Raw genomic sequence first — 12,238 nt, forward strand, 5'->3', positions numbered from 1 at the left:
ATAAAATCTTTAAAAAAAAAAAAAAACTTAAATAGCAAATCCTAATTTTTATTTCCTACTTCCCTGGTTTTGGATATATAAATACCCAAAACAGTTAATATGCTTTAAAATGCAACTGACTGGGGTGCCTGAGTGGCTCAGTGGGTTAAGCCTCTGCCTTTGGCTCAGGTCATGATCCCAGGGTCCTGGGACCAAGCCCCACATTGGGCTCTCTGCTCAGCAGGGAGTCTGCTTCTCCTTCTTCCTCTGCTCCTCTCCCTGCTCATGCTCTCTTCTCAAATAAATCAATACGCTCTTTTAAAAAAATGAATCACCAGTAGCTTGTAATGAATAAAGCTACGTCTGTTGCAAAAATATCTGTAAGAAGAAGAAATGACAAGGACAGAAAATTTCAACTGAGGGGCACCTGGGTGACTCAGTGGGTTAAGCTCAGGTCATGATCCCAGGGTCCTGGAATTGCATGCGGCTCTCTGTTCAGCAGGGAGCCTGCTTCCCCCCTCTCTCTGCCTGCCTCTCTGCCTACTTGTGATCTCTATCAAATAAATAAATAAAACCTTTAAAAATAAAAAAAATAAAATGCAACTGACAAGTCACCAAATATCACACATGAGGTTGGAACATAGTCATTCTGTAAATTCTGATTTCAGATACATCTCTCTATTAAAGTTCTAACTTATCACCACTTTGGGATTTTTTTTTTCTTTTTTTGTATCACCATACACAATACTTTGAAAATTTAATTCTTACTTTTATTGGCAAGGACAATCATCTTCTTTGCCCTACAGCTGCAAGCATTCTCAGTTTTAGGTTAATAAACGCCAATTAGAATGATCTATCTAATGTTTTTTCATTTCTATATCCTGTTTCCTTCCAATCACTTCTGTACACCTGCCTTTAGCAAATGTCCACTCACAAGTCAGTTTCAGTGCATAAACATCCTAGAAGATGAAAGAACACAATCATACACCCTTTTAGCAAATTGAAATGGTTTTGATTCACGTTAAAACACTTCATTCTGAAGTCCTTCCTGCTGAACGACTACCTGGATGATATCATTATTTCTTACCCATCTCTCAAAAATACGTGGTGTACATGTTACGTTCTTCATTCTGAAAAAATGCATCATATTGTCACCTAAAGACTACACAGTCTGCGAAGAGGCACACAGTTACACCACCATCGCCCCAGTCTAGCTGGCTGCTCTGCTGTCTGCTGGACTGTGTCTCTCTACTAGCTCTTCTGATACCTGTGAAGGGTTTTCCTCTGTTTTTATTTCTCTTTGCCATTACAGGAGGCAAAAAAATGAAAGATTACCAAATACGTTCCCTGAAAGCTTAAAAAAGTTGTAAAAATAGTATAAAAAATGGTCATATACCTTTCACTCAGATTCCCAAGCTGCTAATGTCTTACAGATTGTTTAAGATGGTATCTCCCAACTTTTTGTACACCATCTTGGAAGATGCTGTAATGCTTCAGACAAAGCAGTAAGAAAACTGAAGTGTATAGTGATGATTTATTTTACCACTGCATTATCCTTCTAGGCAATGCCATCATTCTTCCCTTTTATTATTTTACTCTTTTTTAGTGTAACACGGAATAATTGATGAGCGGTGATGAAATAATTCGTAGGATGATGAAATACCAAAATGTTTCAAGCTATAGAAAACTAAGATCATTAAGATCCCATAATATAGGGACACCTGGGTGGCTTAGTCAGTTAAGAGTCTGTCTTTGGGGGCCCCTCAGTGGCTCAGTGGGCTGAACCCTTTGCCTTCGGCTCAGGTCATGATCCCAGGGTCCTGGGATCGAGCCCCGCATCGGGCTCTCTGCTCAGCAGGGAGCCTGCTTCCCTTCCTCTCTCTGCCTGCCTCTCTGCCTACTTGTGATCTATCTGTCAAATAAATAAATAAATACAATCTTTAAAAAAAAAAAAAAAGTTGTCTGTCTTCAGCTTGGGTAGTGATACCGAGGTCCTGGGATCAAGTCCCATGTTGGGATCCCTGCTCAGCGGGGAGCCTGCTTCTCCCTCTGCCGCTCCCCCTGCTTGTGCTCTCTCTGGCAAATAAATCAGTAAAAAGTTTTAAAGATCCCATAACCTAGTTCAGATGTATAAATGGTAATAGCTAAAATGAGTTTATCTCATTAAAATGAAAATAAGTAAATTCTCTCTTTGGTATAAAACAGACTGAACATAAATAACAGAAGATAAGCTAGCTACAGCTATGAAGAAAGCATTGTAATTATGACCTGAGGAGTGCCTGGGTAGCTCAGTCAGTTAAGCATCCAATTCCTAATTTTGGCTCAGGTCATGATCGCAGGATCATGAGATCAAGCCCCGACCTTGGGCCCCATGCTGAGTGTGGAGCCTGCTTACAATTCTCTCTCCTGCCCTCTCTCTATGCCCCTCCTCACCTACACTCTCTTGATCTCTCTTGAAAAAGAATAGGACTTGAGACAGTTAACAGGACAGGTAGATGTGTCACTTAACCTCATCCTGTATTTACTCTATTAGCTGTCTGCCCCCACACAGGCCTGGGCACAGACACCTTTAACAAGCTTTGTATTCTCCCCTGTGCACAGCATACAGTCTTGCCTATGGCAAAATTCAAATCACTCCCTCATTCATACAGGCACCCTCTAATATTTATTGAGCCCACAGTACGTCCCAGGCATTCTTCTTGGAGCTAGGGAAATAGCAGTAAACCAAAAAGTCTCCTTCTTCATGAAGTTTACATGAAGAGGGAGAAAAAGACAGTACACAAGGTGTTCAGAATACTAGACAGTGACAAGCACTAAGAAGAAAAAGAGAAGGGTTTTTGAAATTTTACGTAAGAGTGACTAAAGAAGACCTCACTGATACAGTAACTTTTGGGTAAAAGAAGTGGAGAGCTAACCATGTGGAAATCAGTGAGGAAGAATTATAGGCAGAAGGAAAAGGAAATGCAAAGACCCTGATGCATATATGTGCTTAATATTTTCCAAGAACAGCAAAAAGGCTGTATAACTGGAACAGAATGAAGGAAAAAACAGACTGATAGAAAATGCAGTCAGAGAGGTAATGGAGTTGGGGACAGTGGGTAAGGAGCATACTGTGTTTGTTCTCAGAAGTCGTAATGAGGATTCAAGCTTAATCACCAGACTGACCTGGGAAGCCACTGGTGGGTTTCAAGCAGAAAAGTGACATGGTCTGATAAGGTTTTAAAAGACTCACTTGGACTGTTGTGCTAAGAACAGCCCAAGAGGAGCTGAATAACAAAGCAGAGGGAACACTTAAGGTAACTGAAACAATTCAAGTTAGAGATGTACTTACATTCACTGCTACAGTTGGGAGTAGGGTGGTGGTGGTGGTGGTATTTAGTGATCAAATTCTGAGTAGTACTTTGAATATAGAGCAAAAAGGACTTACTGAAGATTAAATACAAGTAAGACAGAAAAAAAGAGGTCAAAATGCCTATTAAATATCCAAGAAGAAATATGAAGTGGGCCACGGGTTATGCTCATCTATAGTACAGGGGAGAGGTCCGCAATTAAAGGAAGCTGGGAGTTATCAGCATTGTTTGGATTTTAGAAAGGTGAGAATATACAAGGTAACTCTCCTTAATTAAGCACATTCCCATCTCTGCACCACGTGAGACAGTCTAGACCGGGCTGGTGGCTATTAATCAGTTGTGGAACCAAACTTCCCAAACAAACAAAAAATTCTTACGCTTCAGAACTGCAGATAGGGATTACAGACATATATGTATCTTTCATTAGCCCACCAGTCTGCAAGGGTATCATATCAGCAGGACTGAGGAAGTACCCACAGCCATGATGCTCTAAGTACAAATAACATGCAGACACACAAGACAGAAAGGTGATGAGTAGTACAAAAACAAAATAAGGGAAGGGCAAAAAAAGAGACGTATGCCTTCAAATTGCTACTAATAAATGCTTAACTCTGAAGTCATTTGCAACTAAAGAGATGTAGTTAACAAACTTTAAAATGCAATTTGAGTTCAGTTCGTGTACTTTTTATTACCTATTATGTGCCAATATTATTCTAGGCACAGAGGCTATCACAAAAATTAAGTTCCAGCCTAGATGGGCTAAGTTAGTGGTACAGCTCTTGCTAAGGAAAACCAGTTGCCCCACAAATGTATAGGGGCAAAAACCTCTATACGTTTGATTATATTTGACAACAAATCTCACTAGGCATGTCTTCTGAAGAGAGACCCCAAAATAAAATTACATAATTAAAGGAAGCCAAGGTTTTCTGGTATTTTTAATATGTTGTTAAAAGACAATTAAGACAGATAACTGTCTAAATACAATTCGAATTTACACTTAGGGGTGCCTGGGTGGCTCACTTGGTTACACATCGGACTCTGGATTTTGGCTCAGGTCATGATCTCAGGATCATGAGATCAAGCCCCACATTGGGCTCTGTGCTGAGCAGTGTCTCCTTGTCCCTCTCCCTCTGCTCTCCCTCGCCCACCCCTGCTTTTTCTCTCTCAAATAAATAAAATCTTAAAACAAAAAAGTGGCAGGAGGCACCTTGGTGGCTCAGTCAGTTAAACATTCAACTCTTTTTTTTTTTAAAGATTTTATTTTTTCATTTGACAGAGAGAGATCACAAGTAAGCAGAGAGGCAGGCAGAGAGAAAGGAAGGGAAGCAGGCTCCCTGCTGAGCAGAGAGCCCGATGCGGGACTTGATCCCAGGACCCTGAGATCACGACCCGAGCCCAAGGCAGCGGCCTAACCCACTGAGCCACCCAGGCGCCCCTAAACATTCAACTCTTGATCACAGCTCAGGTCTTGATCTCTAGGTCATGAGTTCACAACCCACGTCAGAGGGAACCTACCTTTAAAAAAAAAAAAAAAAAAAAAGTGGCACAAACCCAAAATTATTTGAAATGTTTGTAAATAAGATAAAGCAATAATGGCAGAATACACTATCCTGCTGGATACGCTGCTGAATAACCTTAACCTTAACAAAAAAAGTATCCAAAAGTATTACTTGAGCTGTAACCAGAAAAAGATAAAAATCCCAAGATATTACTTTTACTACTCACTTAACTGAAGTAGAACTAGGAAGGCACGTGAAGGAACGGAAGTATTAGGAAACAATTGCTGGCCATATTAGCATATCTAGAGTTTCACATGGTAGCAGTAACATATGTGCCAAGTCCATAATTTCTTCACTATGATTCTTATTCTTAAACACCTTCCAAAGCAGTAAAAGCAATCAGGTCTATAAACTGAAAAGAGAACAAGATTCACAAACTCTAGAAGAGACTACAATTCATGTGTGAATTTCAACATAATGCCACTCTTTCTAAAAGACACTCTCCCAAAACACTCTCTAGGGGTACTCTGAGATGTCTAAGTTCATACATTCAACAACCTGCTTCAACTGGATCTATGATTTCAAGCTTCATCCTCCTGCTGCTCATTCAGTGTCATCTCCTCCTCCACCCCAAAAGTAGGGTCTCCCTCCTCTGAATTCCTTTCAGCTCTCTATAGTTGACTCTTACAGGACTCAATCTCCACTGATGTGTAATAAAATCATCATGTAAATATCTGCCTTTCCTTCTAAGAATGTAAACTTTTCTGGGACAAAGATTCTTCCTGTGTCAGACCAGGGCTACTTAAGAAGGTGGTCAAGAAATGGGTGTTGACCCAGTTCCCATTTAGAATCAGAGTTCCAGTCTTTTCCCTCAGAGCTGCTTTCAAAAGCACAATGCTGGGTCCTCAAAAAATTAAACACAGAATTATCATTTGATCCAGCAATTCCACTTCTGAGTATATACCCAAAAGAATTCAAAGCACGTACTTGAAGAAGTATTTATATATCCATGTTCTCTGCATTATTCACAATAGCCAAGAGGTGGAAACAAACCAAATGCCCACCGATATGTGAATCACTAAAAAGTGATATATACATATAATGGAATATAATTCACCGTTAAAAAGGAAGGTAATTCTGATATGTGCTACAACATGGATAAACTCTTGAGGACATTATTCTAAGTGAAGTAAGCCAGACACAAAAGGACAATTACTGTAGGACTCCACTTAAATATCAAGAACCTAGAGCAGTCAAACTCACACAAACAAAGTAGAATGGCTGTTGCTAGGGGCTGGGGAGAGATTTAAAGGGCCTGTTGGGGTGTTGAGTTTGGGGTGCCTGGGTGGTTCAGTCCATTAAGCGACCAACTCTTGATTTCAGTTCAGGTCATGATCTCAGGGTCCTGAGATCGAGCCCCACAGAGGGCTCTGCACTCAGTGGGGAATCTGCCTCTCTCTTTCCCTTCCTCTCCCTCTGCCCCCCTACTTCATGCACACACTCATCAGCTAAAATTATAACATGCTTAAAGATAGATAGATAGATAGACAGATAAAGGAGCTGCTGTTTGTTGGGTACAGAGTTTCAGTTTGGAAAGATGAAAAAGTTCTGGAAGGATAGTTGTAATGGTTGCACAACAAAGTGAGTGTACTTAATGCCACTAAATTGTACACTTAAAAATAGCTGAAACGGTAAATTTTGTTACATATGTTTTACCTCATGTTTACATATGTTTTACCTCAACTGTTTTTAAAAGTACACTGCTCCTTCACTGTTTACTATCCTTAGACCAGACACAAATGAAGTGTACAATTAAGAGCAGGGACTCTGGAACCAGAACACCAGGGTTCATACCTATCATGGCCACTTACCACAGTTCTAACCTCTCTGTATCATTGTTTCTTCATCTTTAAAACATGGACTTCACAGTATCCACTAGACAGGGTTATCATGAAGATTAAATGGATTAATAAATGTACAGTGCCAGGGGCACCTGGGTGGCTCAGTGGGTAAAGCCTCTGCCTTCAGCTCAGGTCATGGTCTCAGGGTCCTGGGATCGAGCCCCGTATCAGGCCCTCTCCTCTGCTCAGCGGGGAGCCTGCTTCTACCTCCCTCTCTGCTTACCTCTCTGCCTACTTGTGGTCTCTTTCTCTCTCAGTCAAAAAAATAAATAAAATCTTAAAAAAAAAATAATAAATAAATGTACTGCCTAACTCAGTGCCTGGGACATAATGGCTCAATAAATGGAAGTTCTTACTGGGGTGTGTGGGTGGCATAGTCAGTTAAGACTCCCACTCCTGGGTGGGCACCTGGGTGGCTCAGTCGTTGACTGTCTGCCTTCGGCTCAAGTCAAGATCCCAGGATCCTGGATCCAGCCCCACATCGGGCTCCCTGCTCAGAGGGAAGCCTGCTTCTCCCTCTCCCACTCCCCCTGCTTGTGTTCCCTCTCTCGCCATCTCTCTCTCTCTCTCTCTCTCTCTCTCTGTCAAATAAATAAATAAATCTTAAAAAAAAAAAAAAAAAAGCCTCCCACTCTTGGTTTCAGCTCAGGTCCTAATCTCAACCTGAGCTGGTGCACAGTCTGCTTGAGATTCTCTCTCCCTCCCCCTCTGCCCCCTCAGCTTGTGTGTGCATGCTCTCTCTTTCTAGGATAAATAAATCTTTATATTTTAAATTTTTTAAAAGATTTTATTTATTTATTTGTCAGAGAGAGAGAGAAGCGAGAGTGAGCACAGACAGAGTGGTAGACAGAGGCAGAGGGAGAAGCAGGCTCCCCGCCGAGCAAGGAGCCCGATGTGGGACTGATCCCAGGTTGCCGGGATCATGACCTGAGCCAAAGGCAGCGGCTCAACCCACTGAGCCACCCATGTGTCCCTATTTTTTTAATTAAAAATAAGTCTTTGGGGGTACCTGGGTGGCTCAGTGGGTTAAGCCTCTGCCTTCAGCTGAGGTCATGATCTCAGGGTCTTGAGATCGAGCCCCGCACCGTGCTCTCTGCTCAGCGGGGAGCCTGCTTCCCTCTCTCTGCCTGCCTCTCTGCCTACTTGTGATCTCTGTCAAATAAATAAATAAAATCTTAAAAAAAAAATAAAAGTAAATCTTTGGAAAAAAATGAAAGTCATTTTTTTTTTTAAAGATTTTATTTATTTATTTGACAGAGAGAGATCACAAGCAGGCAGAGAGGCAGGCAGAGAGAGAGAGGAGGAAGCAGGCTCCCTGCTGCGCAGAGAGCCTGATGCGGGCCTCGATCCCAGGACCCTGAGATCATGACCTGAGCCGAAGGCAGCGGCTTAACCCACTGAGCCACCCAGGCGCCCTGAAAGTCATTTTTCAAGCAGAGGGTACAGTTCTAAAAAGCATGTTAATAGGGCACCTGGGTGGCTCAGTTGGTTAACCGGCTGGCTCTTGACTGCAGCTCAGGTTATGATCTCAGGGTCCTGGGATGGAGCCCCAGCACTAGGTTCTGTGCTCAGGGGTGAGTCTGCTTGAGGATTCTCTCTCTCCCTCTACGCCTGCGCCCACTGCACTCCTCCACCCACCTTGCGCATGCACATTCTCTCAAATAAATCTCTTTTTTAAAAAATAAAAAGTGGGGAGCCTGGGTGGCTCAGCGGGTTAAGCCTCTGCCTTCGGCTCAGGTCATGATCTCAGGATCCTGGGATCGAGCCCCACATCGGGCTCTCTGCTCAGCAGGGAGCCTGCTTCCCCTCCTTCCTGCCTGCCTCTCTGACTACTTGTGATCTCTGTCAAATAAATAAATCTTTAAAAAAATTTCTTTTTAATTAAAAAAATAAAAAGCATGTTAACTATCATTTTTAGGAGAATCTACAGAAAGTAAAGCTTAACAACTCTTAGTAGTATTACTCAGAAGAGGAAGAAAGCCTTTTAATTTTTTTAAAGACTTTATTTATTTGTCAGAGAGTGAGCAAGAGCAAGAGAGGGCAAGCAGCAGGCAGAAGGAAAGGCAGGCTCCCTGCCCAGGAAGGAGCCCAGTGCCAGACTCGATCCCATGACCCCAGGATCATGACCTGAGCCAAAAACAGACCCCCAACTGAGCTACGCAGGCAGCCCCAGAAAGCCTTTTAAAACCCTTCACTAGGGGGGCCCAGGTGGCTCAGTTTTGCTCAGGTCATGATCCCAGGGTCCTGGCTGAACCACGAGTAGGGCTCCCTGCTCTGCCAGAAACCTGCTTCTCCCTCTCCCACTTCCCCTGCTTGTGTTCCTCTCCTGCTGTCAAATAAATAAATAAATAAATAAATAAAATCTTTTTTTAAAAAAATAAATAAATAAAGTACGTAACCAGATTACTGAATGACAGGGACATAATCTTTTTTTTTTTTTTAAGATTTCATTTATTTATTTGACAGAGAGAAATCACAAGTAGACAGAGAGGCAGGCAGAGAGAGAGAGAGGGAAGCAGGCTCCCTGCTGAGCAGAGAGCCCAATGCGGGACTCGATCCCAGGACCCTGAGATCCTGACCTGAGCCGAAGGCAGCGGCTTAACCCACTGAGCCACCCAGGCGCCCCGGGACATACTTTTAATTCGACTAAAATTCGCAGCCATTAACATCTGCCTTGGAAAGATCTCCAGTTATCTTGTCTGTATTTCAGATGTAAACAGACTAAGCTTTGCCAATAATCTTATCAAATTACTACATACCTCTTTGCTTAACAAATAAGAAAAACAATCTTACTCCATGGTAAAACCATCTTAATTACAAAATGCCAATCTATCTAATCTAGGGTCTTAACTCTGACAAAACTATAGTAACTATCATACTGATATTTGGAGAGCTAAGAAGCATTTATAAAAACTTTCCTAATATAGTATAACCAGGTTCTTACTTGAATCCTTAAAGCGTATCTGGGACTTCTGATCATGGTGCCCCAAGAGACAACATATTAAGGGCATGACTTAGGTTTTCCGTGTTTCCCAGCAGACAGCACTGCAAATGGTGGGAACAACTATGTGTTGACCAAATCTTCCTCAGTGGTAGACTGTACTATCATCACTATCTTTGGCAATCTATAACATCAGAGAAAACACCCAGGCTTTCTGTCTCCATGCCAATTCTACTACCGTCACAACTGCTCAAATGAAAAAGCTACCTCTGCCATTGCTACTTCCTTAACTGAGATGGGACTTACTCTCTTCTCATGAATATGGGCCAGGACATCAAGCTCTCAGTCCCAACTGAACAAAGCACAAATCCAGAATTTAACTTCAGTTCAGGTACCAGCCAGAGGGTTTACTCAGATTTTCGTCTATAAATATATTCCTTTGCATTTATTTTCTCATGAAAAAATATAAAAAACACATAATTTCTCTTAAGAAAAAAGAATGTATCAATTCAAAGCAAAAAACTCATTTAAAATCATTCATTATGGGGCACCTTGCTGGCTCAGCCAGAAGACCATGCGACTCTTATCTCCTGAGCTCGATCCCCATGTTGGGTGTAGAGCTTACTTAAAAAAAAAAAAAAAAAAAAAAAATTAAACAGTTCATTAAACATGAAACGTCGTAAGGCAACTCCCCAAAACAGGTCAGAGGGCAATGCTACAAAAGTCACATACAAGCCCTCGGCTTCACCCTCTGTTAACAAAACGGCAAGAATGCTGTTTTACAGAATATTAACAGAATTATACAAAACCATAAGAGGAGACTTTTCAAGAATACCTATAGTTACCTAAATTGCAACTTATTTCTTTGTGAAATTAAGCTCACATAGCAGAACCACCTGTATATACAATGAAAGCATTTAAAAATGTAACAGCCGAAGAAATCAGAGTATTTTATTCAGAATTTTTTAAAATCACCATCTTTTATGAACACATCGTTTTAAATAGTAAAATGTAAATCCAACCCTTCCTTTCCTATATCTCCGCCTAGTTAAAGACTTTTTCTGGCTAACTGGATTTGAAGTCCTAAGGCACCTAACAGTGGCCAAGTCCAACTACCCACTACCCTATTGGCTCAAAGGAAACCCCGCCCCGAACAGCCACAGTAACTGAACATCAAGGGAACTCCAAGAAAGGTTGTCCCCAGCTACATTTCCAGTGTCTGATGACTCTCCGCCCCTCCCCCCCATCACCGCTGCGGAAGCATGGTCACAGCACGAGCAGCCACTCCACCGCAAGACTCCAACGAAAGGACCTTGAGCACCTCGCCCCAATAATTACAATTCGGGGAAGGGGGAGTGGCAGTGATCATGCTCCCAATCTCCAAGGCTGAGCGGTGCCATCGACGCTGCGTGGAGCTAAGCAGAGACAACAGCTCTGGCACCCAGTTCTCCTGCCCCAGGCAAAAGGCATGGCCGAGCCACAGGAGTAAGTACTGACACCTCCGCAGCTCAGAGTCGGCGGGAGCCCCTCCCATCCCACGGAGACGTAGGGCGGGGCAGATCTGGGCGCCGCGACTCCAAGCCAGACCGGACAGCGGGCTTTCCCGAACCCCGCCTCACTTGCCAAGGAGGCGGAAACCGGGGGGAAGGGGAGGACTGCCTGGGGGAGTGGCATCGCCGCTCCGTACGGCCCCTCCGGCCAACCGGATCCCGAGAAGGCGGAGGAAAGCCGACTTCACGCCCCCTCCCAGCCGCGCCCCGAACCCACACGCGGGAGACCCCTTGATCGTCCCCCAACCCCAGCATGCCAGTGCGCGGCTGCCCAGCCGAGGCCCCGCCCACCTCGGGAAGACAGGAGGGGTGGTCGACCGCAAACAGCACTTAGCCAGGGCCGCCCCGCCCCTTTCTCCACAATCGCACGCGCGCGCCGGCCCCGCCCCTGAACGGCGGCGCGAGAGCCCGCCCCCTCCGCGCGCACCGGGACTACGCTCTCCTCCCCCTCCCGCACGAAGAGCTACCCCGCTCCGCCCCCCCACCCCCCTCACACATCCACACACCTCCCGCCCGCCTGCTCTACGGGAAGCCGAGGAGGTCAGCCCCCCCCAAAAAATACACACCCTAGAGTCCAGCGTACCCGCCACCAGGCTCCCCGCCCCGACCCTGGCCCGGCGTGCTCTCACCGCAAAGCTGCTCTGGCCGCTCCTCTCTGCGTGTCCCTCTCGGCGTGAGCCTTGGGCTCAGCAGGGAGGCCCCGAGAACGGCGCAGACACAGGCCCGCCGAAGCGGACTGGCAGCCTCCTCTCCGCTAACGAAACGGTCACAGGCCCCGGTGCCCAGACTGGGAAGGAGGGAGGGAGGGAGGGAGGGAAACTCCGAGGGGGGAAGGGGAGGGGGGGGAAAGATGGAGAAACCGTCTCCGCCGCCTCTACCGCCGCGGCCGCTTCTCTGTTACCCGGGAAATCCCGCCCACTCCCCCGGCCCGCCCCGCAGAGGGAAGACTCAACTTCGCTCCACCACAGGCCGCATTATCCGCCCGTCAAAGGTTTAACCAATCGCTGTGCCCTGCCTG

At 44.6% G+C, this 12,238-nt stretch overlaps 1 protein-coding gene across 1 annotated transcript in view; it reads right to left on the reverse strand.

Moving 5' to 3' along the window:
* Positions 1-12,057, reverse strand: part of SIN3A (SIN3 transcription regulator family member A) — a 69,674-nt gene extending 57,617 nt beyond the window's left edge. The window contains exon 1 of the mRNA XM_044236215.1: positions 11,850-12,057. The gene's annotated coding sequence lies outside the window, so the exon portion shown is untranslated. The remainder of the gene's footprint in view (positions 1-11,849) is intronic.
* Positions 12,058-12,238: the final 181 nt, after the last annotated feature.

Source organism: Neovison vison, unplaced genomic scaffold, assembly GCF_020171115.1.
Source record: "Neovison vison isolate M4711 unplaced genomic scaffold, ASM_NN_V1 Scaffold_093, whole genome shotgun sequence".
NCBI classification, from domain to species: domain Eukaryota; kingdom Metazoa; phylum Chordata; class Mammalia; order Carnivora; family Mustelidae; genus Neogale; species Neogale vison.